The 26,581-nt window shown below is 49.5% G+C and overlaps 1 protein-coding gene across 2 annotated transcripts in view; it reads right to left on the reverse strand.

Annotated features, from left to right (window-relative positions):
- Window positions 1–26,298, reverse strand: part of SERTAD2 (SERTA domain containing 2) — a 113,168-nt gene extending 86,870 nt beyond the window's left edge. The window contains exon 1 of one of the 2 annotated variants that reach the window (XM_048501510.1): window positions 26,275–26,298. The gene's annotated coding sequence lies outside the window, so the exon portion shown is untranslated. Of the gene's footprint in view, window positions 1–1,854; window positions 2,148–26,274 lie in introns of those variants that run through there. The other variant, XM_048501501.1, reaches the window with a different exon arrangement.
- Window positions 26,299–26,581: the final 283 nt, after the last annotated feature.

Consider the following 26,581-nt stretch of genomic DNA (forward strand, 5'->3'; position numbering starts at 1 on the left):
AAGGTTGCCCATTAAAAAATATATTAATTGGAGGTTAATTTTTTTATCATTGCTACGGAAAGAAACCACAAGGAGGACAAATAAGTAAACAAGAGCCAGACTACTGGACCAGATAGTAAAAAACGAGGCCTCCAGTTCCAGCCATGTAGAAACGCTTCTCAGAAGTCGCCGTGAAAATTTCATCAGATCACTTCTAAAGGAGACAGGCAGCTTTACACTTATTTTTAAAAGGAAGTCACTGGGTGAATCCTAAATCCTGACCGCTCGGGGAAAGGACTTAAGAACCCACGTTCTCGCAAAGAGGTCCTACAAACATCTGAATGAGCTGCGGAATGTGACCTGGTTCTTCTCATTTTAAAGCGGCATAGGTCAGCTATAAACCTCTTGTATCAAGAAAAGCTGCTGTAAACAAAGATCTCGGATAAGGAGGACAGCGTGCTGTGTTGCGACACAACGTCAACCCCCTCCTCCCGAAAACGAAACCCAACATCCTTCCGTCTTGTCCACGATTACAAGGGAAGCTGTTCAGAATCCACTAGAAAAGTGTAAGAGAGAGAGAGAGAGAAAGAGAGAAAGAGAGAGAGAAAGAGAGAAAGAGAGAAAGAAAGAAAGAGAGAAAGAGAGAAAGAGAGAAAGAGAGAGAGAAAGAGAGAGAGAGAGAAAGAAAGAAAGAAAGAAAGAAAGAAAGAAAGAAAGAAAGAAAGAAAGAAAGAAAGAAAGAAAGAAAGAAAGAAAGAAAGAAAGAAAGAAAGAAAGAAAGAAAGATCTCGGGGAACAGTGCTTTTCTACGTTTGCCTGACTCCAACCCTGAAAGGTGATTTTTGATTTTGCATGGCAAGTTGTGAAGATTTTTAAAAACTGCTGCAGGCAAAGAGTCAATTTCCTCTGTCAAAGTACCCAGAAGATACAGCAAAAGAATGGGAAAACCTGGTTTTTCAGTAGCCTTGCGGAACATGGACGCTCACAGTGAGGCTGAAGTACTTTGTGCTCCTAGACTTATTTTGAAGGGGGGGGGGGTTGGCATATTTGTTTCCAAAGAAGCCCGCCCCCCCCCTACCCGTCTGCGGCCTGGCCACCCTGCCACCAGGCGTCTTTCTCCCCCAGACAGCAAAACTGCAGGTGACTTCTCGGAGATTCTCTAAGCAGAGACTGAAACTTATCAAGAGTTGGTGTGGGTTTGGTTAGGGGTTGTTTTTTGGGGGGGTGGGGGGGGGTGCAGCTGTTGTGCCAAACAAGTTATGTGGGGCTGGTAGAGCTGTTCAACCAACCCACCAACTCTTCCAAAGGCCAGGTCAGCAAGCCGAGCCACCCGACGCATCCACACGTTCACCCCCCCACACCTCCCCCCCCCCACCCTCCAGCCAGGCGCACACCTGCTTGGGAGAGCAACCCGGGAGTCCATCTGCTCCCACTGGATTCAATCGTTTGGGCAAAAGAGGGGGGGGGGTGTGTGTGTGTAGAGAAAGCAACCCGGTCGCCCCCCTCCTCCTTCAGTAAGTACTGCCCTCTTGGGAGGGAGGGGGGGTTGCGCAAACTGGAGCAAAGCAGCGTAGAAGACCAGCCATTCCTTTAGACAACCCCCCCCCCCTCTCCCCAACACACACACACACACACACAAAGCTCCCAACCTGGGCATTTCTCCCATTGCCTCTTCTCCATTTCCAGGCACCCACTTCGCTGAAAGAGCCATTAAATAATATATAGATATAGAATATATTAAAAATAAACCCCACTGCTCCAGATCCTGATGCAGGACAGGCAAAGATAAAAGACTTCCACCTTCATCATTATTATTATAATTATTATTGTTATTATTTGCAAACACCCCCCCCCCCCCCAATGTTCCCCACTTACCCCCTCCGCTCCCCGGCCCGGGAACTAAAGCATGGGGGTGGCTGTGCTGCTGCAGCGGCGGCGGCGGCCGGTGGCGCTCCCCTAGGCTTGCGCCCGATCCATGCGGCGAGGGGCGCGCGCGGGGGGCTGGGCTGGGCTGGGCTGGGCTGGGGGCGGCTTCAAGCGCGGCGGGCTGCCCTGCCGGGGCTGCGGCGCTCGGGCTGCATTATACAATGGAGGCGGGCGGGCGGCGGTGCCGGGGCTGGCGCGAGTGACGCCAGGCGAGGAGGCTCCGGAGAGCGCCTGGCCCTTCGGCTCGCCTCGCAGGCCCCGCCTCGCTCCCCGGCCGGCCTCCCTCCGCCCCCGGCCCGGCGGCTCCCGCACAAGCCAGGCCCGCCCAGGCCAGCGACGCCCGCCGCCGGCGGGGACAAAAGGGGCGCGGGCCTCGCGCGCCCCTCTCTCCCCGCCCCCGGCTGAGGCAGCGCTGCGGGGATGGGGATGGGGATGGGGGGGGGCACACTTTTTTTGGGGGGGGGGGACACACACGGCAGGGCTTGGCGCCACCCACTCGGGAAAGGCGCCCAAGTGGACGCGTCGTGCGCATGGAGGGTTGGGGTTTGCCATGGAAAGGCGCCCTGGGAAGCCCTCTGCAGGTCCCTAGAGAGAGAGAGAGAGAGAGAGAGAGAGTGTGTGTCTATGGAGGTTGTGTGTGTTTGTGTTGTGCGTACTTATTTGTGTGCGCGGGGGAGGTGCACTCCTCGCATGCCCACAGACACGCTCCCTGCGCCTACACCAGCACCACGCAAGGGAGCTTGGACTCTGGACAGCTGGCACCCAGAAATCCTGGTGGGCGCCTAAGGGGCCACTGGACCCCGGGCAGGCTTTGGACTGATAACTGACTGACCACCACCCCTTCAAGTGTTCAGATGTACAGAGGGAGCGGGGAGATGTGGCCCTCTTCACATGCCCACGGACTTGCTTCTTAAAATTGACTTGCCCCCTACTGTGTTATTCGGACATATGGGAAGGGGGGGAATGTTGCCCTCTAAACAGGCCCAGTGGCTTTTCAAAACTAACTGGCCTCCCACAGTTGTTCAGATGAACAGCGCGGGGATACTGCCCTCTTCACATGCCCAGGGACACACTTCTTAAAATTAACTGGCCTCTCACATTATTCAAATGTATAGAGCGGGGATATTGCCCTCTTCACATGCCCAGGGACACACTTGTCAAAATTAACTTGCCTCCCACTTGTTATTTGAGTGTACAGAGCCTCCCACGTGTTATTTGAATGGACGCAGGGGAGTGACAGCACTCTTCATATGCCCAGGGGCATAAGTTAGGTTTTAAAAACCTAACTTAACCTCCTGAGGGAGCTAAGAGATTTCTGACTCTGGAAAGCTCATAACCAGATCGTCCTGTGGGTCCCCAGAGAGCTTCTGGATTTGAATCTGGTTCTTTCCCCCTCCCAAACGTGTGTGGATCCACGCCTGCGTACTTTGCATGCCCACTTAAATGCTTTTAAAAATTAACTTACATCCCAAAAGTCATTTAGTTGAGAGAGAGGGGATTGTACTCTTCCTGTCCTTGGTGACACTTTTTTTTAAATGAACCTCCCTTTATTTTCAACTTCTGTATTTAATTCATGTATGTCCTGCCTTTCTCCACAGTGGGGACCCATTCTGTTCCTCCATTCTACCCTCACAACAAACCTATAAGGTAGGCCAGGCTGAGAGTATGTGACTGGCCCAGACTCATCCAGCAAACTTCCATGGGACAAGTGGAGATTTGTATCTGGGTCTTCCAGATGCTAGATGCTCTTAGCCGCTACACCACTCTGGCCTGGGCGGGTAATACATTCTTCACATGCCCAGTGGCATGCTTTTTAAATTAACTTACTTCCCAAATGTTATTCAGATGCCCAAAGTAGTTAGGGCCGCAAGGGTCCCCCACAGCATTAGGTTAAAAAGATATCCTTTTGAATGCTGTGTATTGTTGGTGTGCAGGTGGTGGAACTGCACTTTGCCCATGCCCAGTGGCACACTTATTTGTTTCATTTATACCCCGCTTCCCGTCAGGGGGTACCCAAAGCAGCCCCCACGGTTCCACTGTCTTCCATTTTATCCTCCCAGCTGCCTTGTGGGGTCGGTGAGGCAGAGACTTCCATTCCAAATCCAACAGATTCTGATCTAAGTCTCTCCTAGTCTGACACTCTGACCACTATACCATACTGCCTCTGTTATTAACTTCCACTACAGGAGGGGCCATGGCGCAGTGGTAGGACCTCTGTTTGGCACGCAGAAAGCCCCACGTTCGTTCCCTGGCATCTCCAGTTGAAAAGACTGGGCAAACAGGTGATATAAAAGACTTCTAGCTGGAGAGCGGCTGGCACCCACAGTCCTTTCAAAACAAGTTCCAAACTTGCCTCTTCCGGACAGCTTTCAGGTAGTGAAAGGTGTCCCGCAAATGCTAGGACAGTGATGGTGAACCTTTTCGAGACCGAGGGCCCAAATTGCAACCCAAAACCCACTTATTTATCGCAAAGTGCAACGTGGCAATTTAACCTGAACACTGAGGTTTTAGTTTAGAAAAAAACGGTTGGCTTCGAGGGGTACGTTACTCAGGAGTAAGCTTGGTGGTAGTCAGTGGCTATGCTTTGAAGCAACTGTGCAACTCTTCCAATGGGTGAATCACGACCCTAGGAGGGTTTACTCAGAAGCAAGCCCCATTGCCAGCAACCAAGCTTACTCCCAGGTAAAGGACTGCACTTTAGTTCTTCAAATGAAAATCAGTGGAGTTTAACAGCGCTTAACAGGGTTACCTACACCGCTTCCCCAAAACTAGGTCTTAGGTTTAATGCTAATAATCGAGCCCAGCGGCCCAGGCCAGCCTGGATGTGTGTGTGTGTTGGGGGGGGGGGGGAACACTCTGTTTGCATGTGCCCACAGAAAGGGCTCTGAGTGCCACCTCTGGCCCCCGTGCCATAGGTTCGCCACCACTGTGCTAGGATGTTCCGGGACTTGATGGCTGAAGGCCTAAGGCCCCGTGTGTTCAAATCCTGTTAACTCAAACCATCATCCGCTCTGCCAAAGAGACAAGGAACTGCCTCCCACCTCGGCGCTGCGAAGACTCGAACTCGCTTCCCTCCACGAAGATCAAGGTGGCAACCGCCCGGGTGGAACAGGGCGGAAACCCAGAAGCGCTTATGCCACAACCCAGAAATGATGCAACGTGGTCCCTTGTCACACGTGTTCCTGTCAAGTTGTACAGCCCTGTAGGGAGAGCCCAGCGATCGCACGGGGAGGTGCTCGGTTTGCCGGCACTGGCCGAGCCAAAAAACCCACAACTATGCCAGGCATGCCTGCTATTCGACAACTTGAAGCTGGCCGACAAGGCCAGAGCTGGGCTGAAAACAGGCAGCGGCTGCAAGAACAACAGCCGGAGAGTTCTCCCCTCCCAGGGAAGAGGAGGGCAGAGAGCCCTAGCGAAGCAGAGGAGGTAGAAGCCCCCTCCCCCTGGCAACTGTGCAGCCCAGGGGGAGGGGAAGGGTTGTTTGTGTCACTCAACTTGCCTGCTGGATTCTTCCGCCCTCCCCTCCCTTTCCTTGGCAGAGAGAACCACACTTCTCTCTCCTCCTCCTCCTCCCATGTAGGTGAGCGACGCTGAAGTGCCCAGCAATTGCATAAGAGGGAAAGCACACTAGCAAGAGCTCTCTCTGTCTCTCTCTTGGTTCCACTGGCTTGTCCTTTGGAAAAGAAGGAAAAACCATTTACAAGATTCATATCCCACCTTTAAGGGGGCTTAAGTTATGCTCCTCTTATCTGCCCAACAGCCCTGTGAGGTAGGCCAGGCTGAGAGAGACTGGCCCAAGGTCACAGAGCAGGCGTCTGTTTCTCAGGTCCTAGTCCCGTGGTGGCGAACCTTTGGCACTCCAGATTGGCCAATTGGCCATGCTGGCAGGGGCTGATGGTAATTGTAGTCCACAACATCTGGAGTGCCAAAGGTTCGCCACCACTGTTTTGACTACCATGCCCGTTGGGAGCAGCAGTGGCATGGTGGTTAAGAGTAGGTGTACTCTAATCTGGAGGAACCAGGTTTGATTCCCCGCTCTGCCACCTGAGCTGTGGAGGCTTATCTCGGGAATTCAGATTAGCCTGTGCACTCCAACACACTCCAGTTGGGTGACCTTGGGCTAGTCACAGCTCTACGGAGCTCTCTCAGCCCCGCCTACCTCACAGGGTGTTTGTTGTGGGGGGGAAAGGGAAAGGTTGGGTGTCAGCCCCTTTAAGTCTCCTTACAGGAGAGAAAGGGGGGATAGAAATCCAACTCTTCTTCTTCCTAAATTGTGATGTTAACCATTCTGCTTTTATACATTTTATGTATTCTATTTTCTGTCTTTTATTTATTCTGCAAGTCGCCTTGAGATAAGTAAGGAAGAAAGGTGGTTAATAAATGTTAGGGAGGGAGGGAGGGAGGGAGGGAAGGGAGGGAGGGAGGGAGGAAGAAGGGAGGAAGGGAAGGAAGGAAGGAAGAAGGGGAAGGAAGGGAGGGAGGGAGGGAAGGAATGAAGGAAGGAGGGGAAGGGAGGGAAGGAGGGAAGGAAGGAAGGAAGGAAGGAAGGAAGGAAGGAAGGAAGGAAGGAAGGAAGGAAGGAAGGGCGCACAAGACCTACCATCTTAAATCATACGCTCATGAGTGTGCATGAAAATATTTCCATGTCTCCCACCTACTCAGGCACAGATGGGAACGTGTCCCCTCCCAAATAACCACTCTGGTGCCTTTTTAAGCTGGCTAGAACTATCTTCTTAGGGGCTCTGGAAGATTCCAAAGCACCTTACAATTTAAAACCACCAGACCCATCCACAGAGGCAACCAGCAAAGAAGCCGTAACTCCACCGACATCAAGTGACATTTGCCTAACTAACCCATAAGGCATTGGCCTTTTCCGGCAACATTGTTCTTTTTTTAAAAAAATCCTGCCCATAAGAATGTGATAGCTATTCTTGGCCCCCAACCTTACTAAAAGTGATGACTGTCGCGACGATGGCTGTGGCGACTATAGCTCATGCCTAATGATCGTCACAGCTCGTTGTCAATTGTGGGGGTGACTCTATGAGCCTCGTGTCAACTCTCCCGCTACCAACACGCAGCTCTGATGTCACCAGCCCCCAGCCCTGTCTGTTTACTGCTGTCTTTGCTTGCATGAACAACAGTGATTCTCCAAGTCCATTGCTGGGGGGCATCTCCTTGGGCTCCACGCCACCCTTGTACTGCTGGTGCAACGCCCCGAAGTCCCCTACCTCCATTCTAATTGCTCACCGCAACTGTTGAAAGGTTGGGTGTCAGCTGCAGCTGTGGCTTGTCGCCAGCCGGGGAGCAGTTCTCTGGGCTCGGGCTCGACCCTCACACTGTCGAGCCGCCACAAGAGGCCACCACTGTGGATAGGACCACAGGACCCTTCGGGGATGGGCGGTTTATAAAATGCGATATATAAAATAAATAAATAAATAAATAAATAAATGTCCTCCACTCAGTTGCGGTACACAAGGGATATCCACCAGCCTCTTTCAGTCCCGCTATACTGCCACAGGATGAAAAGTACTCCAAATGATCGCACTGCACCTTATTACTTTAAAAGTCTCAAAAAAGTCTCAAAAAAAGGGTACTACTATTCTACTACCATGAGGCTCAGAAATCACCGGAGCTCAAGCTCAGCGTTCTTCTCTGGGAGCCATCTTTTTTTCCCCCTCTTTGTCCACTTTGTAGGTGGGGCTGATTCCGCATGGGCCAAAAACAGTGGTGTGAAAACGGTGTGAAAACAGCATAAACCCTTTTACACCATTTTGAACCCTTTTACACCCTTTTCACACCCTTTTCACACTGGTGTTTTTGGCCCATGTGGAATCAGCCTGAGAGAGTTCAGAGAGAACTGTGACTATCCCAAGGTCACCCAGCAGGCTTCATGTGAAGGAACGGGAAGAAGGAAAGTTTGGATTTATACCCTGCTTTTTTCTACCGTAAGGAGTCCCAAAGCAGCTTACAAACTCCTTCCCTTCCTCTCCCCACAACAGACACTTTGTGAAGTAGATGGGGCTGGGAGAGTTCTGAGCAACTGGGCCAAGGTCACCCAGCAGCCTTCATGTGGAAAAGTGGGGAATCGAACCCGGCTCTCCAGATCGGAGGCCTCTATAACCACTATACCACACTGCGTCTCATTCACACATACATAAAATGCAAACATGAGGGGTTTCTTTTCTTTTTTGTTGCTGTCAAGTCACAGCTGACTTATGGCAATCCTCTTGGGTTTTCAAAGCAAGATATGTCAGGAGGTGGTCTGCCATTGGGTAGCAAGTGATGTTCAGAGGTGGTTTGCCATTGCCTGCTTCCACATCACATCCCTGGTATTCCCTGGAGGTCTCCCATCCAAATATTTCCCGGGGTTGAGGCTCAGAGGGTGTGACTGAGCCAAAGTCACCCACCAAGCTTCCATGGGTGTGAGTGGGGATTCAAGCTTGGGTTTCCCATATCCTAGTCCCGACACCTTAACCACTCTGTAACATTGGCTCTCTAACACTAGATTAGGACATGAGAACTAATTCAAAAACAAGAAAGAAACAGATGGGATGTGGGGAGGGGGAGGGTAGACTAGTAGTAACAAGGAATGTATTCACTCTAAATTCTGGGCTGTAACTCCCCCTCCGCACTCCCACAAAAGCATTTCCTATAATATTTGGCCCTTCACTTTTCACTAGCTCCTCCGGGGCATTAGGACGACGAAGTTTTAAGACTACCATAAAGTCGATTATTGGTCATTCATATCAAGACAAGTTTGAGCGTTCTCTGCCAAATGAGCGTGTAATGATTTTTTCATCAATCAAACAAGATGATCTTCTTGCCATCTTCAAGGACAGAAAGAGAGGGACAGCAAAAAAAAGAGTTGGGAAAAAAAAACACGAAATTCAGCCAGACTTTAGTATTGTTTTTCGAAACTCACAAAATGAAGTGGCCTCAATTGGCAACTAAGTCAAAATACACAAAGAAGCAACTCAGTCGTGTTCAGTCTTATCCTGATTAGATTTACTGCATGCTTATTTAACCTGAAAGTAAATTCTGCTGGTGGAAAGTACAGTGGTACCTCGGTTTTCGTCGATAATTCGTCCGAAAGGAATCGACGAGAACCGAAATCGACGAAAACCGAGGCACCATTTCCCATAGGAATCAATGTAAATCCAATTAATCTGTTCGAGGCTCTTCAAAAAGTGCCTCCAATGGATTAATTGGCTTCCTCAAACCCCAGTCAGGAGGCAGAGGGAGCTCCTTATTTGGGCAGTAACATCAGGGGGAGTCACTGCCCAAATAAGGAGCTTCCTCTGCCTCCCGGTTGGCTGGGGTTTGAGGAAGCCCAGCTGGGAGGCAGAGGGGAGGCCTCACTTTGGGCAGCAACATCAGGGGAGTCACTGCTCAAAATAAGGAGCTCCTTATTTGGGCAGTAACATCAGGGGGAGTCACTGCCCAAATAAGGAGCTCCCTCTGCCTCCCGGTTGGCTGGGGTTTGAGGAAGCCCAGCTGGGAGGCAGAGGGGCTCCTTATTTGGGCAGTAACATCAGGGGGAGTCACTGCCCAAATAAGGAAGCTCCCCTACTGCTCCTCTTCGAGTTGGCTGGGGTTTGAGGGGAGTCAATGAGCTGAGGGCAGAGGGAAAGTTTCCTGTTGGGCAATGACATCAGGGGGTGTCACTGCCCAAATAAGGAGCTCCCTCTGCCTCCCGGTTGGGCTTCCTCAAACCCCAGCTGGTTTAGGTTTTCGTGGACTTTTTCTGGGCAAATTTTTTTCTGGGTTTGAGGACGAAAACCAAGGCAATCCACAAAAACTGAGACAAATTTTGCCCAGAAAAAGTCCACGAAAACCGAAGTCAACGATAACCGAGGTACCACAGCACTATCAAGTCTCAGCCAATGCATGGCGACTCTATAGGGTTTTCAAGGTAACAGATATCCATGGTGGGGTAGTGGGGGGGCACAGCGGGGCTACAGCCCTGGGTGCCGCTTCCCACAGTCACATGGGGGTTCATTGCACAGCCCCCCCATAACTGCGCCCTGCCTTGTGGAGTTGAATGGCAACCAGCAGGACTCCCCCACCCCTGAACTCAGCGTGGAGGGAGGGGCGAAGAATAGCTGGGGGGGGGGGGTTGGTGCCCAGGGTGAGCCCCAGGTGCTGATTTAAATAGCAATGGAAAGGAAGAATGAGGGCAAGACTAAACCAAGAGACAAGGAGCAAGGTTGGCCAACCCCCCCCCCCAAAAAAACTTGCCACACAACAGGAATTGCACAAGGAAGTGTTAAGACCAACAATGACTAAAGTGCATAGATGCAACATTCGCAAAATAACATAATCAAGAATGAAATCATTCCATGGGTCCATACGGTTCTCCCGACCGTAATTCTATAAATATTTCATTCACAGTCCAATGGAAAAAAGGCGGAATCTGGTGGAATCACGGTCCACTCGCCACACCACCAAACGGCGCCAGTTTAAGAAACAGCAACCTGCCGCCAAATTGTACAAGTTCAAAGGAGGAGCAGCAAAACGCCTGCGCGCTGAAGTGCGTTTTCGCTAATCTTCTTCAGTGCATGCGCGTCCTCTTCAGTGCTTATTTATTTATTTATTTATTTATTTATTTATTTATTTATTTATTTATTTATTTATTTATTTATTTTCAGATTTATATACCGCCCAACCCCCGAAGGGCTCTAGGCGGTGAACAGCATAAAATTCAATACAAAAAACATAAAATCAAATACCAATCAGTCATGAAATAACATTAATTAAAAACGCAGCAATTAATACATAATACAACATAGCAATGCCCGCTAATCCCTCTTAAACCCTCCCGAGAGGAGAGAGAGAAAGGGGGTGGGTCCCACAGATGGTAATAGACCCTGTCCACAAAAAGGAAAAGGAGGGAGGGGGGGCGTTTTCAGCGGCTGGACACTCCAAAAGCCTGGCGGAACGGCTCCATCTTGCAAACCCTGCGGAACTCGCCAAGGTCCCGCAGGGCCCAGACAGCTGGAGGAAGAGTGTTCCACCAGACAGGGGCCAGGGCTGTAAAGGTCCTGGCCCGAGTGGAGGCCAGCCGCATCATGGAGGGGCCAGGGACTGTCAGCAAATTGGCCTCCGCTGAGCACAGAGGCCTAGTAGGGACGTATGGGGTAATGCGGTCCTGCAGGTATGAGGGTATGTGTAGTATTTGCAATTGCTGTTGTGTGGCAAGTTTTTTGGGTGGGTCTGGCCAACCTTGTTCCTTGTCTCTTGCTGATTTAAATAGCTTCACCTCTGGATGTTCAGAGATGGTTGGATATTGCCTGCCTCCAGAGGCGTAGCAAGGGGGAGAAGGGCTCGGGACATTGGTGCATCCTCCGCCCCGGAACGACCCCACCACACCCCGAAGGGGCACGAACTTGGTGCATCATGCACCCACCCCCCCGCTCCCTTGGAGCTACTCCTCCGCCTGCCTCCATGTCACTACCCTGGTATTCCTCGAAGGTCTCCCATCCGAATCCTCGCCCGGGTTGACCCTGCTTAGCTTCTCATCTGTGACGAGTTTGGCTTAGCCTGCGCCTATTTGAACTTTAAGCAATCCAATCCAATCCAAAAACCTTTATTAGGCATAAACCAGAAGGACCATACATTCCAAATACAAAAACAGGATCATTGTTACATATCATGTAGAACATGGATTAAAAATGTAACAACAGCTTCAGAAATTTCTACATGAGGGCTGTTCAGTAGCTTAGACATTTTTAGTTTGTCTGAGAGAAACATAAATTCAAGAGGTAGTAAAGCTCCCAGATCGGTTCTAATATCATTATGCCTCGAACAGTAAAGCAGGATATGAGGGATTGAGTCTATAGCGTTGGGACAGTACCGACAGCAACGCTCACTTTGTGGGATGTTAAGGAAACGACCTTGAAGATAGACAGAGGGGAATGAGTTGCACCTTGCTCTGGTCACGACCCATCTGCACTTATAATTAACAAGCTGTTCTAAGTATACAGCAGGGCTAGATTTCGGGGGTGTGATCCCAAAGTATAGAGGGGAAACTTTAAGCAAACAGAGAGACAGCAATAATTCAAAACTGCAATTCTTTATACGAACAGGGAGCATGCCTGCCTTCCAATCAAGTGATTTGCATTTCATTATGCCCAAGCAGGTGTTTCTTCCCAACATTTCGATTCCTGGTTGCACTGGAGAACTGAAAAATAAATAAAATCCTAAAATTATCTCTTGATGCAATAGCGGGTTTTGATAAACTTTTCAGGAACAAACCGGAAGCTCGGGCTGTGGGAGAGGGAGGGGGTGGGCGGCGCAATTACCTAGCACAGTGGTGGCGAACCTATGGCACAGGTGCCAGAGGTGGCACTCAGAGCCCTCTCTGTGGGCACGCGCAAACAGAGTGCGCCGCCCCCCCACACACACACATCTAGGCTGGCCTGAGCCACTGGGCTCCATTATTAGAATTAAACCTAAGACCTAGTTTTGGGGAAGCAGTGTAGGTCACCCTGTTAAGCGCTGTTAAACCCAACTGATTTTCATGTGAAGAACTAAAGTGCGATCCTTTACCTGGGAGTTAGCTCGGTTGCTGGCAATGGCGCTTGCTTCTGAGTAAACCCTCCTAGGGTTGTGATTCACCCATTCGAAGAGTTACACGGTTGCTTCAAAGCAAAGCCACCAACTACCACCAAGCTTACTCCTGAGTAACACACACCTCTGAGCCAACCATTTTTTCTAAACTAAAACCTCAGTATTCAGGTTAAATTGCCAGGTTGGCACTTTGTGATAAATAAGTGGGTTTTGGGTTGCAGTTTGGGCACTCGGCCTTGAAAAGGTTCACCATCACTGACCTAGCAGGTGGATTCTTTCTCAACATTACAGCATCGAAAACGGGTTAACTAGCCTGCATTCAAAAATAGCTTTTTAAAAAATGTATAGTAAAAATACAAATAGATACATTTTTGTTTTTGTTTTTCAAAAAAGGAGGTTTGCTTTGCCTGTTGGTGAACGTTGCAATACATAAGCTGAAGGTGCAAGTCTGCAGAAGTAAATGCATTTGCATTGTGCATCTTATTCTCAGTGCTGGGAACGGTGGGGCTCGGGAGGCGATTCTTCAAGGGGAGAATTTGGAAGTCTTAAAGAGGGACAGTGGAGAATCCAAACAGCCTCAACTGCGTGAAGAGACAGGAAAGCCAAATTTAAGAAAACGGCATATGAGCTGTGAGTTCCTGTATATATTTTTTAAAAGGAACCCGCATAAGCGAAGTCTACATCTCCAAATTTAGAAGGAAAAAAACGTGGCTGCCACAAATCAGTCAGGGAATGTCACATTTACCCTGTACACCCACTTCCATTCTGTTCCATTAAGCGCAAGGCGGAGCAACTGGTTTCGATGAGCTGATAAACACCACAGCTACTCTCAATTTGTCTTTTAAGCGCCATCCTCTTAAAAACACTTGACAAAAATGAACAAAATCTGATTTTTCTGGGATTTTAGAAGAAGAAGAGGAGGAGGAGGAGGAGGAGGAGGAGGAGTTTGGATTTATATCCCCCCTTTATCCCCTGTAAGGAGACTCAAAGGGGCTTACAATCTCCTTGCCCTTCCCCCCTCGCAACAAACACCCTGTGAGGTGGGTGGGGCTGAGAGAGCTCCGAGAAGCTGTGACTAGCCCAAGGTCACCCAGCTGGCGTTTGTGGGAGTGTACAGGCTAATCTGAATTCCCCAGATAAGCCTCCACAGCACAGGCGGCAGAGTGGGGAATCAAACCCGGTTCCTCCAGATTAGATACACGAGCTCTTAACCTCCTACGCCACTGCTGCTCACCATTTCATCCTCACCATTTCATCCTCATGTAGGGTCTTTAATTTGTGTCCTCTCATCCATCCTACCTAAATTAGAGCCGATGAGGTCCGGTTGTTAGAGTGCCAATGAGACGCATAGCTGCCAGGGGGCAGGGTGGGGCGTCTTGCCCCAGGCAGGGGTGTTCCGTGGCGTGGCGGGCGGGGTGTGGCAGGGGCACAGGGCACACACGGGCGCAGTTTCCCCTCACTACGGCTCTGTCGCCAACTCAGGTTCAAATCGCCACTCCCCCATGGCAGCTCACCCTGGGCCGATCACACTCTCTGCACCTCACCTACTTTACAGTGTTGGCGTTGTGAGGACGAAATGGAGGAGTACAGAACAACGCAGCTCCATTGGGCACAAGGGCAGGGTATAAAGTAACAAGTGTAAATAAAGGCCTATGCCACACAAATCATTTAAAACGTTTGGAAAATGTTTTCTATCCCCTCCCCTTTACCATGATGCACTCACCCCCTCAAAATGATTCATGGTCACCATTACACGTCCCCCCCCCCCTTTTTAATTCGTTGAATGTGTGATGCTTCAAGGCTTCACAGCTTCGTACCCTGTTTCCCCGAATATAAGACATCCCCAGAAAATAAGACGTAGTAGAGGTTTTGCTGAAGTGTGAAATATAAGGCATCCCCCGAAAGTAAGACATAGCAAAGTTTTTGTTTGGAAGCATGCCCGACAAACAGAACACAGAAAAATAAGACATCCCCTGAAAATAAGACATAGCGCATCTTTGGGAGCAAAAATTAATATAAGACACTGTCTTATTTTCGGGGAAACACGGTACTGCGATTCTCCATAAGTCTGCCTCAAAGATTACACCCCACCCCACCCCCTAAATAAACTCACAGAAATGATGGCAATAAACAGGCAAGGAAGAACAGATATTAAGCTCAGAAAATGGCACCAAGGATGGGGGCGGCAGAGAAGCGTGGAAAACATCTTAGAGATTGCACAGCAAGTGAAACCGTTTTGAAAACATTTCAGCCTGTAGAACCATTTTTTAAGGGAATTCACAGATAACGTTTTTGAGGCTGGAAATAAAACGTTTTCAGAACCAAAGGGGGAAAAACAATGCGGAAGTCCATGGGGGAAACATTTTATTTCCCACCTCAAAACATATTAAAAGGTTTGTGCAAAAAAGGCCAAAGTAGCCATAATCCTCTAGATTACATTTTATAGTGGTTAAGAGTGTTGGACTAGTATCTGAAAGACCCTGGTTCAAATCCCTTCTCATGCCATGAAAGCTTGCTGAGTGACCTCCAGTCAGTCACACTCTCTCAGCCTAACCTGCTTTGTGTCAGAAGGGAACCTGGCATCGAGCAGAGAAGCAACAGGAGAGGTGGGGGATGAACAGGCCGATGGAAAACTACTTTCGTTTTCCCTAGGTAACCAAGCAAAGGCATCCAGGGCCAGGCAACTTTGTCTCAGTCTTCTGACCTTGAGTCCATCCTGCATTCCTGTCTTTCGTGTCTTCTGTAGTATGGGATAGAACCAGGGGAAAGGGAGGAGGGAGGTAAACAGGGGTTGATGTGTTGGGGTTGTTTTCCCCGCCAGCCGCTGATGTCTGCCAATAAAGACTTCTAAATCTTCAAGTTACAGAGTCTGATCTGAATTACAGATCCGGGGCTTGACCCCTTTGCTGGGTTGTTGTGAGGATACAACAGAGGAAAGGAGATGACTGTAAGCCATCTGAATCCCCACTGGGGAAGACGTGACATAAATAAATAAAACACATTTAGAGGGTGATTGTCAACTCTCTCTCTCTCTCTCTCTCTCAAAACAACAGAGTTCATCTCTCATGTCAGCAAGTTTAAGACGAAGAGGGCACGTTAGATCAGGGTCCCCAACCCTTTTGAGCCTGTGGGCACCACTGGAATTCTGACACAGGGCAATGGGCACAGGCACAAAATGGCTGTCACAGGAAGCTGAGCCACACAGGGGCTTTCCCCACTGACAGAGTTGAACTGGTTCAGGGGTAGGGAACCTGCGGCTCTCCAGATGTTCAGGAACTACAATTCCCATCAGCCTCTGTCAGCATGGCCAATTGGCCATGCTGGTAGGGGCTGATGGGAATTGTAGTTCCTGAACATCTGGAGAGCCGCAGGTTCCCTACCCCTGAACTGGTTTCTACCTAGGTTCGCCTCAGTGAATCCCCACTGCCACCGAGCTCAACATTGTTTTGTCTCAGTTCCCCCCCCCCCCCGAACTGCGACATCCTTGTCGCAGTTATGAACTACACTTTTCTGCCGGAACAAGGTCCATACCGCTTTGAAGCTTCGAAGTGGGGAAGCATCGAAACGACACCTCATCCGTTCAACCAATCACGAGCCGCTTTTGTGGCATGTGCAGAACGGAAGAGTCATGGCGGGCAGAAAACGCATGTAACTGTAAACTGTAAAAAAAAAAAGAACGCTCCCGTTTCCCGCCGTAACACAAGCGCCAATCACGATCGAGGAGCGAAACAGGCACCAAGATGATCCCGCCCACTTAGCTTGGTTCCAGGGGGCCAACTCAGTTGCTGTGGGGACAGCCTGGAATCGCCCTCCACTGGCTCCCTTCTGTAGTGGGGAAAGCCCCAGAGAGAGAGAGAGAGAGAGAGAGAGAGAGAGAGAGAGAGAGAGAGAGAGAGAGAGAGAGAGAGAGAGACCCAGAGCAGGAGAGAAGAGGTATAATTTATAAAAATACATTGAGGAAAAAGTATGTGACAGACGAGAACCACACTGTGATGGGAGCTGCCATTGAAACAATACTATTTTAATCTGTGCAGCCCATCAGATCTCCAGTGGCCAATAAGAAGTCCTTCCGGGCAGGAGCCAAACCTGACCCAACCTGCTTTCTAAAGACACTTGACAGGTGTCAGGACAGGTGTAACCCACAGGAACCTCATTGGGGACGTCTGCATTCGACTTAAAATGTAACCAAAGATCCTCAGTCCATAATGCATAACAAATATGAGGTAAACAAACTATTTATTCTCTATTTTAAAAATAATCTCAATTTATTTGTCAACCAGAGCAAACTGCCAGTCTTGGGAAGACCACTGTAGAAATGACAGTAATGTCCCCAGAGGGCTACAGCCTCACTGTAACACGAAACTACTGGACCCAATGGGAACTAAGGGAAAGAAAGACTATCTTTTCCTTTCCACACAAGACTATCCAAATTCTATGTCTGGTGAGTCACAGGGGGAAAAGTAATCTCTTGGAAAACTTCCACATCTTGTTTTTAAGGCTCATTTCTATCGCAGCCAAATCCCAAGCATTTCAAACTATGCTTTGAGCCTAAAGTATCTGAAAACTAACAATTTTTCATGCCTTTTAAATAAGGTGACCAGATTTTGAAGGTTTAGACGCGGGCTGCCGCACTGCCTTCTGGGGCGCTACCCTGTTTCCTGTTTCAGGGCGGGAAACCGGGGAGCGCCCCAAAAGGCAGTGCGCTCCTGCGGCCACATGCGCAGGAGGCTGCCGCACTGCCTTCTGGGGCGCTCCCCTGTTTCCCGCCCTGTCACAGGGCAGGAAAAGGGGAGCGCCCCAGAAGGCAGTGCGGCAGCCTTCCAAAAATCGGGAGAATTAAACAACCCCGCGGGACGCGGGACAAATTGCTCAAAAGCGGGACTGTCCCGCCAAAAGCGGGACGTCTGGTCACCTTACTTTTAAAGCATCTAAAATGCTTTGGGTACTTCTGATGTCCTTATGAAGTCCTTGGCCTCTAAATCCTGTTGTTGGCCCTCCAGAAGAACTGGTTGGCCACTGTTTGAGATGGGTACTGGACTAGATGGACCACTAGTCTGATCCAGCAGGACCCTTCTGATGTTCTTATGAAGGCCTCAACTTCTATGCCCTGTTGTTGGGCCTCCAGAGGAACTAGTTGGCCACTGTGTGAGACACGTTGCTGGACTAGATGGACCTCTGGTCAGATCCAGCAGGGCTTTTCTGATGTTCTTATGAAGGTCTTGGCCTCTATGCTCTGCTATTGGCCCCCCAGAGGAACTCGTTGGCCACTGTGTGAGACAGGTTGCGTGACTAGATGGATCACGGTCTGATCCAGCTGGGATCTACTTATATAAATCTGAAGCACCTCTAGTTCAGCTGAAGCCAGGCAAGTGGACATGAAGGGGATTCTGACATGTATAACTTTGGTCCTTGGTGAGATTTTAGTGTAGGCTTCTCAGCCGTGCTACTTGGGGAGATCATGACTGGAAAACCATACTGATGAACTGCCTAAAATAAACCCCCTTCCCCAAACCAAGGATGAAAGCGTTTTAAAACCTCCCTTTTATCACCACACAAATATTTGCACTGGGCCTTGTGTCGAAGAAGATTCTGTGATTGGCGCACCGAGTAAAAAGCCACCGGAGTGGTCTGCCTGTGAGAATGTAAGGAAGCTCATTTGGTCCCACCAATTTCCTTTTCCGTATGGTTTATAATGAGGTACCAGCAGCCGTGAAATGAGCAATTAATGGAATCGCTTGCCCAGAGGGATAGAAGTCGTTCCTCATACAAACATCAACCATGCGGTGAATTCGTTTTCTTACATCTCCTTGCCACTATTTTCTTACCTCTGCGAAATGTGGGATGGTTTTCCTCATCATTGCGTACTGAAAATTTGGGAACAAGTTGTCTCTGTGGGTGGCATTTAAAAGGTAACGTTTCCCCTTCAGTCTTATCCGACCTTGGGGTACCACTGCAAAAGCAGTGATTTCATAGGCAAGCCATTTTTGTGGGGTAGTTTGCCATTGCTTTCCCTGGCTATTCTTTACCCCCTAGCTATGAGCTAGGTCCGTGGTGGTGAACCTTTGGCACTCCAGATGTTCTGGACTACAATTCCCATCAGCCCCTGTCAGCATAGCCAATTGGCCATGCTGGCAGGGGCTGATGGGAATTGTAGTCCAGAACATCTGGAGTGCCAAAGGTTCACCACCACTGAGCTAGGTACTCATTTACCGACCAAGGAATGGATGGATGGCTGAGTTGACCATGAACCAGCTGCCAGGATATCTGACCCACAGGGGGCTCGAACTCCTGACAGTGCAAGTGTAACCTCTATCTGTGGGTTCTGTGGGGCAGAACTTGGAAGGAGTTGCAAGGAACTAAATTTAAAACAAAATGGTTTACCTCCTTAACAGATAACACTTTTAACATTTAACATCAACAATTTACAGTCCTTTTAGGCTGCATTTCAAGTCCTTATATTTACAGTCTACTGATAATGCCAAGTCCAATTCTTCTTTGCTGGTGGTTGGCTTATGAAGACTTCAGAGGCTTGGTGAACTGGATCCAAGATGATGAAGGTCCCCAAAAGAACCCCCATCAAACTACATCCATAGCAAGCCCTGAAACAATAAATTCTAACATTTACAATGCAGCAAAAATAAGCAACTCCCTTCCCACTAGTTCCCAACAACTTTGCAGTTACCTTAAACAAGGTAATTAAAAGAATTAAAAGGTCCCAGCCTGGTAGCCTTGCTTCCTCCAACTTCACCCGTTTTTGCAGCCTCCTGCTGCTTTGAGTCTCCACCCCTTTCTGGGTCAACCCATTCTGAACATTGGGGTTACACAAGCACCTAACCACTACGCCACGTGGCTCCTTGGGTGGCATTTAGGACAACAATAAAATGAGAAGAAGAAGAAGAAGAAGAAGAAGAAGAAGAAGAAGAAGAAGAAGAAGAAGAAGAAGAAGAAGAAGAAGAAGAAGAAGAAGAAGAACAAGAAGAAGAAGAAGAAGAAGAAGAAGAAGAAGAAGGATTTATATCGCCCCTTTCTCGCCTGTAGGAGACTCAAAGGGGCTGACAATCTCCTTGCCCTTCCCCCCTCACAACAAACACCCTGTGAGCTGGGTGGGGCTGAGAGAGCTCCGAGAAGCTGTGACTAGCCCAAGGTCACCCAGCTGGCGTGTGTGGGAGTGCACAGGCTAATCTGAATTCCCCAGAGAAGCCTCCACAGCTCAGGCGGCAGAGCTGGGAATCAAACCCGGTTCCTCCAGATTAGATACGCGAGCTCTTAATCTCCTACGCCACTGCTGCTCCTCTCTAGCACACGCTGCTGTGATCCAGCCCAGAGTGTTAGGCTAATGTACCGATCCAAACATGCATGATGTGTATGTGTATCCTACCACAGTCAAAGGGGGCCTGTGAATTGGGCTAACTGTCCGGAAGTCCACATTTAAGACCCTCTTTCTTCGAGAAGAGCTCCAGAGAGCCTGTTCATGCGTGGGTGTCCTTTCCCTGGCTAGTTGCGACACAAAGGACCTAGTTGCGACATAAAGGAATCGAGCACCTTTTCTTCTTGTGGATCCAGTAAGTTCCATAGCTATGGGACTGATGCTCCACAACAAAGCCTTCTGGGTAGTCAAAAAGGACCTCCTCTTCCTGTTTCCCGTTTCCACCAGCGGAAAATCCAGTGAGAGCCAACTGCAACGCTTCTTATTCTATACGTCAAAGATCTGTCCCAGATCCCACAGTTGCCAACTTTGGGTTGGAAAATTCCTGTAAATTCAAGGGTGGAGACAGTGGTGGGATCCAAAAATTTTAGTAACAGGTTCCCATGGTGGTGGGATTCAAACTGTGACGTAGCACCAATGGGGCTGGGCGGGACATGACAGGGACAAGGCCAGGCATTCCGGGGGTGGGGCATTCCTGGGCGGGGCTGTGGCAAGGACACAGCCGCTGCGCCGGTCCTTGGGCGGGAAACGAATGCACACAGGCGCAGGCTGCCACGCAGAGGTGGGATCCAGCAGGTTCTCACCAGTTCCCGAGAGTGGGTTACTAATTATTGGTGTGTGCCGAGAGGGGGTTACTAATTGGGTCCGCTTTTCCGTTAGAAATTCCATTAGGTCCAAAAATCATAAAGTCCTGTTGTTTCCTATGTGGCTGGCTAGCGAAGGTAGAAAACGGGAGATAATTCTCCCTGTTGGGCTGTTTTAAAAACACGTTTTAGAAATATGGTAAAGTTCCTTGTTGAAGGAAAGTATCCTTCTTTTGATTTCTAGAAACAAAATTAAGTATTTGAAAGTATTAAGTATTTGACAGGCAGTCAATTAGAGGAGAAGTAGTTGTTTCTGTCGGCAGTAGACGATAGGACTTGCTATAATGAGTTTAAATTATGGACAGAAAGATACCAGCTGGAAATTAGGAACTTTTTTTTTACAGTAAGAGTTTTTTACATTAACAGAGAAATTATTATTGCCCCGCCCCCGGAATGCCTGGCCACGCCCCCGTCGTGCCCCGCCCAGTCCCAATGGCGCTACGCCACTGTTTGAATCCCACCACCATGGGAACCTGTTACTAACATTTTTGGATCCCACCATTGCTTACATCTTACAGGTTTTTAAATGCCTGAACTCTGGGGGATTCCCAGCCATGAAGTGGGCCCGCTCACTCCGGCCCCCTTTCTGAGAAGGAAACCCTCTGCTGTTGTTCGGAGGCTAAAAGCAACGAGATGCTCGCAGCCGAAAAAAAGTCCGCATATCAGCTGAAAAGCTCAGCCTCCACAGTCACAAAATGCCCACTCTGACAGCCGGTTTTCTTTTCTTTTCTTCCCCCCAGACAGCTTATTTATAACAGCTAGGGAAACCCAAGGGTTTTTAAATGGCTTTTTTGTTGTTGTTGTTGTTGTTGTAAAGTAGTACAAGAAAAAACCCACTTTTTCAAAACACAGATTCTTTTCTGGTCTTGCTCTGGATGTCAAAGCGAACGGGGCACCTTTTCAAATGCCGCAGGACTTGCCTGCTAGAGCCCTCGCCCGGTGTGGGTGGCATTATCAGAAGGAAACGCATTCCTGTCAAATGCAAACTGTTTCTCGCTGTGCCGTGAAGTTAAAGTTCCCTCTTGTTTTGTTCCCCCGCCCCCCCCCGCCCCACGAAGCAAGCAAGCACGGCAATCGGGGTATCGTTTCGATAAGAGCCTTCAGAAGTCGGAACTGGGCCACCCCTCTTCTTTGCCCCCCAACTAGCAGTTGCCGAGCGGCTAAGGTGGTTCTAAATAAAGAACTGGAGTCAACAGCAGGAAATAACTCCCACAGAAAAAAAAAGGAGCGGAATAAAACTCTCATCGACTCTTGTACACAGCTGACAACAGGCTTTTTGTTTCGTGCACATGGCGTTAAAAAAACACGCACATACGGCTTTGCAGGCAACCATCTCGGCTTTGGAAAGCGAGCAACAGGAACCCGCAGCCTTCAAAAGTCATGAGTCTCAGACGTCCGCTAGCAGTGGTTCCAGGTTCCACCCAGGTTCCAAACACCCCACCTCCCCAGGTGTAGAGGTTGCCAACTCCAGCTCATTCCTGGAGGTTTGGGGATAGTGCATGGGGAGAGAGCTCAGGCATGACACAATGTCACACATACATCAGGGGTTCACAACCATTTTGAGCCTTCCAGTATGGCGGGCACAGCAACAAAATGGCTCTCAGCCCCCCAAATCTCTTGAGGACACCTAGAAATAGGACATGGTAGGCTAGCAGCACATTTATATCAAGAAGAGATCAAGAAGGAGCAGCAGTGGCGTAGGAGGTTAAGAGCTCGTGTATCTAGCCTGGAGGAACCGGGTTTGATTCCCCACTCTGCTGCTTGAGCTGTGGAGGCTTATCTGGGGAATTCAGATTAGCCTGTGCACTCCCACATATCCCAGCTGGGTGACCTTGGGCTAGTCATAGCTTCTTGGAGCTCTCTCAGCCCCACCCACCTCACAGGGTGTTTGTTGTGAGGGGGGAAGGGCAAGGAGTTTCTAAGCCCCTTTGAGTCTCCTGCAGGAGAGAAAGGGGGGATATAAATCCAAACTCTTCTTCTCCTTCTCCTTCTCCTTCTCCTCCTCCTCCTCCTCTTACAGTGGTTCCCAGCCTGGAGTACATGTACCCCCTAGGGCCTAGGGGTACGTGCCAGAGCATTTGGGGGCACGTGACAAAAATTACTCAAGTGGTTTGTTAATATGGGGCTACAATTTTAGGGAAATGGGTTGCCAAGATGTACGGGAGTCAAAAAAAAAGGTTGGGGAATGCTGACTTAACAGCATCGAGTTCTCCAAATTCAGCTGTTCGTTTGAGATGCTGTTGACGGGATCAATTTCACAAATCACACAAAAATCTTAGCTGTCCATTCAAGTTCAAAACAGTTCCAGAATGTAGCCATGTCCGTCTGCAGAACTGCTCAGGTGGGAGCACAGTCGCACCTTAGAAGACAGACCGGATCTTGAAGGGTATGAGATTTCAAGAACCAGGGCTTCCTTCATTAAGACACAATTTTGCATGGAGATCTCAGAATCCTTCTGACCGAGAGACAAGGACTCAGAGATCTCCATTCCACATTGAATCTAACACAGATAGCTTGGGACATTCGAAGGTCCGAAAGTCTTGGTGGTCTCTGAGGTGCTACTGGGCTTGAATCTAGCTGTTCTGTGCAGGACTTTCAGTCAGGCCACATTCATACAATCAATTTTGTAAAAAAGAATGCATTGTTTAGTAGACTCCTGGGTGAATCTCCTTTAATGGGTCCTGTCCTTGAACCAACGTGACATAGTGGCTAAGAGCAAGTGGACTCTAATCTGGAGAACTGGGTTTGATTCCCCACTCCTCCACATGAGCGGCGGGCTCCTGTGTGGTGAACTGGATCTGTTTCCTCACTCCCCCACATGAAGCCTGCTGGGTGACCTTGGGCCAGTCACAGTTCTCTCAGAACTCTCTCAGCCCCACTGACCTCACAGGATGTCTGGAATGGGGAGAGGAAGGGAAGAGGGGTTTGTAAGCCACCATGAGACTCCTTACAGGGAAGAAAGGCAGGGAATAAATCCAAACTCTTCTCTTTGTGAACAGCTATCTCTCCCTGCCTCCCTTGACCATGTCTCTGGTAACATCATTTCAGGAAAAATCAATGGCACATGCTCTCTTTCGTCTGTTCTGTGGCGGGGCTCTGGACGCACTGCCGGATAGATCCCTCTGAAGACCACCAGAGGTCACAAATAAGAACATAAGAACAAGCCAGCTGGATCAGACCAGAGTCCATCTAGTCCAGCTCTCTGCTACTCACAGTGGCCCACCAGGTGCCTTTGGGAGCTCACCTGCAGGATGTGAAAGCAATGGCCTTCTGCGGCTGTTGCTCCCGAGCACCTGGACTGTTAAGGCATTTGCAATCTCAGATCAAAGAGGATCAAGATTGGTAGCCATAAATCGACTTCTCCTCCATAAATCTGTCCAAGCCCCTTTTAAAGCTATCCAGGTGAGTGGCCAGCACCACCTCCTGTGGCAGCATATTCCAAACACCAATCACACGTTGCGTGAAGAAGTGTTTCTTTTTATTAGTCCTAATTCTTCCCCCCAGCATTTTCAATGAATGCCCCCTGGTTCTAGTATTGTGAGAAAGAGAGAAAAATTTATCTCTGCCAACATTTTCTACCCTATGCATAATTTGATAGACTTCAATCATATCCCCCCTCAGCCATCTCCTCTCCAAACTAAAGAGTCCCAAACGCTACAGCCTCTCCTCAAAAGGAAGGTGCTCCAGTCCCTCAATCATCCTCGTTGCCCTTCTCTGCACTTTTTCTATCTCTTTGATATCCTTTTGGAGATGTGGCGACCAGAACTGAACACAGTACTTCAAGTGCGGTCGCACCATGGCTTGATATGAGGGCAAATAGGATTCTGCAGGTTGCTATGCAGATGACTCCAAGCCAGGAGATCTGTTTTCATAGTTGGATGGTCGGTCCGTGTTCAGCATCCTGCGCTGTGCCCATCCCAAAAGACAGAGTCTCAGCACGCTGCCCAGCATTGCAAGCTGTTCTGGAGGAAAACCGCTGTGACCTGCCCCTAAAGATGCCAGCCATAGATGCAGGCAGGACGTTAGGAGCAAACACGACCAGGCTGCAGTTACAGAAAACCCACAGGAGAGAAAGGGGAGATAATAAATCCAAACTCCTCTTCTTCTTCTTCTTTATTAATGCAGTCATTTTATTTGCTTTTTTACCCCACTTTTCCCCCCGGGCGAGGACCCAAAGTAGCTTAACGCCGCCATTCTCCTCTCCTGTTAGGTCTTGCAACGGACTCTGAAGTATTGATCAGTAGCGTTTATTGAATAGGCATCAAAGCGCCACGCTGGTAAAGGCAGTTCTGATGACGCTGGCGTTCACAGTCCCCTTTATCTCCCGTAGAGAACTCCCCTCCTGTTTTCCCGAGGGTTTGTGAAAAACAGTCTTTGGAGCTGAGGCGCCCCAAGGTCGCCGGCAGATAGCAAAAGAAGCCACCTGGCTTCCTGCCCCATGAGATTACAGAAGTAACACAGTTCCTATAGGACAGGAGCATCAGCGAAAGCCGAGTTGTCTACAAAGCGTGTGAAGCCATAAAGTAAAGATCGAGGAAAGATGGCAGTGGATACATATAGCAGGCTGGTTACATATATCTTTCTAGCCGCAGGAATTTGTTATTTTAAGCAGTTACATGGTTCCGGGATGGTTCTCAATCACCTAGAAAGCATCCCCCTGCCATCTCCTCTGTTTTATCCCCACAGCAACCCTGCGAGGTAGGTTAGGCTAAGAGTGTGTTCTTGCTTCTGGTAATCCAGCTGGTTTCCATGTCATGAGCAAAGACTCAGGTCTCTTTGATCCTAGTCTGAAATTCTAACCACTATACCACTCTGCTTCTTTTCTTCTTGTCAGCTGGGGTTCCTATCAATATTATCTTTATTTATTTGCTCCATTTTTACCCCAGCTTTCTCCCCAATGGGGACCGAAAGCAGTTTACATCATTCTCTCTTCCTTTCTATCCTCACAACAGCCCTGCAAGGTAGGTTTTTTATTTATATCCCCCCTTTCTCTCCTGCAGGAGACTCAAAGGGGCTGACAATCTCCTTGCCCTTCCCCCCTCACAACAAACACCCTGTGAGGCAGGTGGGGCTGAGAGAGCTCCGAGAAGCTGTGACTAGCCCAAGGTCACCCAGCTGGCGTGTGTTGGGAGTGCCCAGGCTAATCTGAATTCCCCAGATGAGCCTCCACAGCTCAGGCGGCAGAGCGGGGAATCAAACCCGGTTCCTCCAGATTAGAGTGCACGAGCTCTTAACCTCCTACGCCACTGCTGCTCCTGCACGTCAGTGTTTGTGCAGTTAGTAACATTTCGCCAACAAAAGGGCCAAGCGAGCCACGAATCCTCGCTTCTAAGCCCCGGGTCTTGCTAGACGAACTTTCCGAGGGAGAGAGAAGCGCCCGAATGCAAAAAAAAGAAGATGTGCATCTGGAAGATTTACAAGTTCACAGCTTGTAGCTGTGACTCTCTCACATGGAGGGCGGGGCGGGGGGGGGAGGGAGAGAGAGAGTCATGTTCCAGCCCACTTGTGCTCACACACACAAAAGCTCTAACAACAGCCGTGATTCACGGCTGGCTCCGCTCAGCCCTCGCCAAGCAATGTGGCACATTCACGGCGCCTCCAGCTTTTGCGTAACTGAGCCTCCTTAGCTGGCTTCCCCCCCCCCCCCCACCTTCCCAGCCAGCTCAGAGTGCCAAAAGGCAGCGGAGTCATCCGCCGCCGCCCCCCCCTCCCCACGCGTCCCCCTCCTACCTGCCTGACGGATGCAGCCAGCAGCACGACGCAGCATGAATCAGGGAGAGGAGCAGTCATGACCAAAAAAAGGAGGGGGGGGGAACCTTTGGGTTGTGAGAGAGCTTTCTGATCGGCCCACTCTCCCTGAAAGGGGTGGAAGACAAGAAAAGATGGCTGGGAACAGTCACTGATATGCAAACACATTTGGATTAGTGGCGAAGGTATCCATGTCGCCCGCCGAAGGATGCAGCGCTTTGTCGAAAGCTTTCACGGCCGGATTCAACTGGTTGTGGTGGGTTTTCCGGGCTGTGTGGCCGTGGTCTGG

This window comes from Sphaerodactylus townsendi, linkage group LG01, assembly GCF_021028975.2.
Source record: "Sphaerodactylus townsendi isolate TG3544 linkage group LG01, MPM_Stown_v2.3, whole genome shotgun sequence".
Classification (NCBI taxonomy): Eukaryota; Metazoa; Chordata; class Lepidosauria; order Squamata; family Sphaerodactylidae; genus Sphaerodactylus; species Sphaerodactylus townsendi.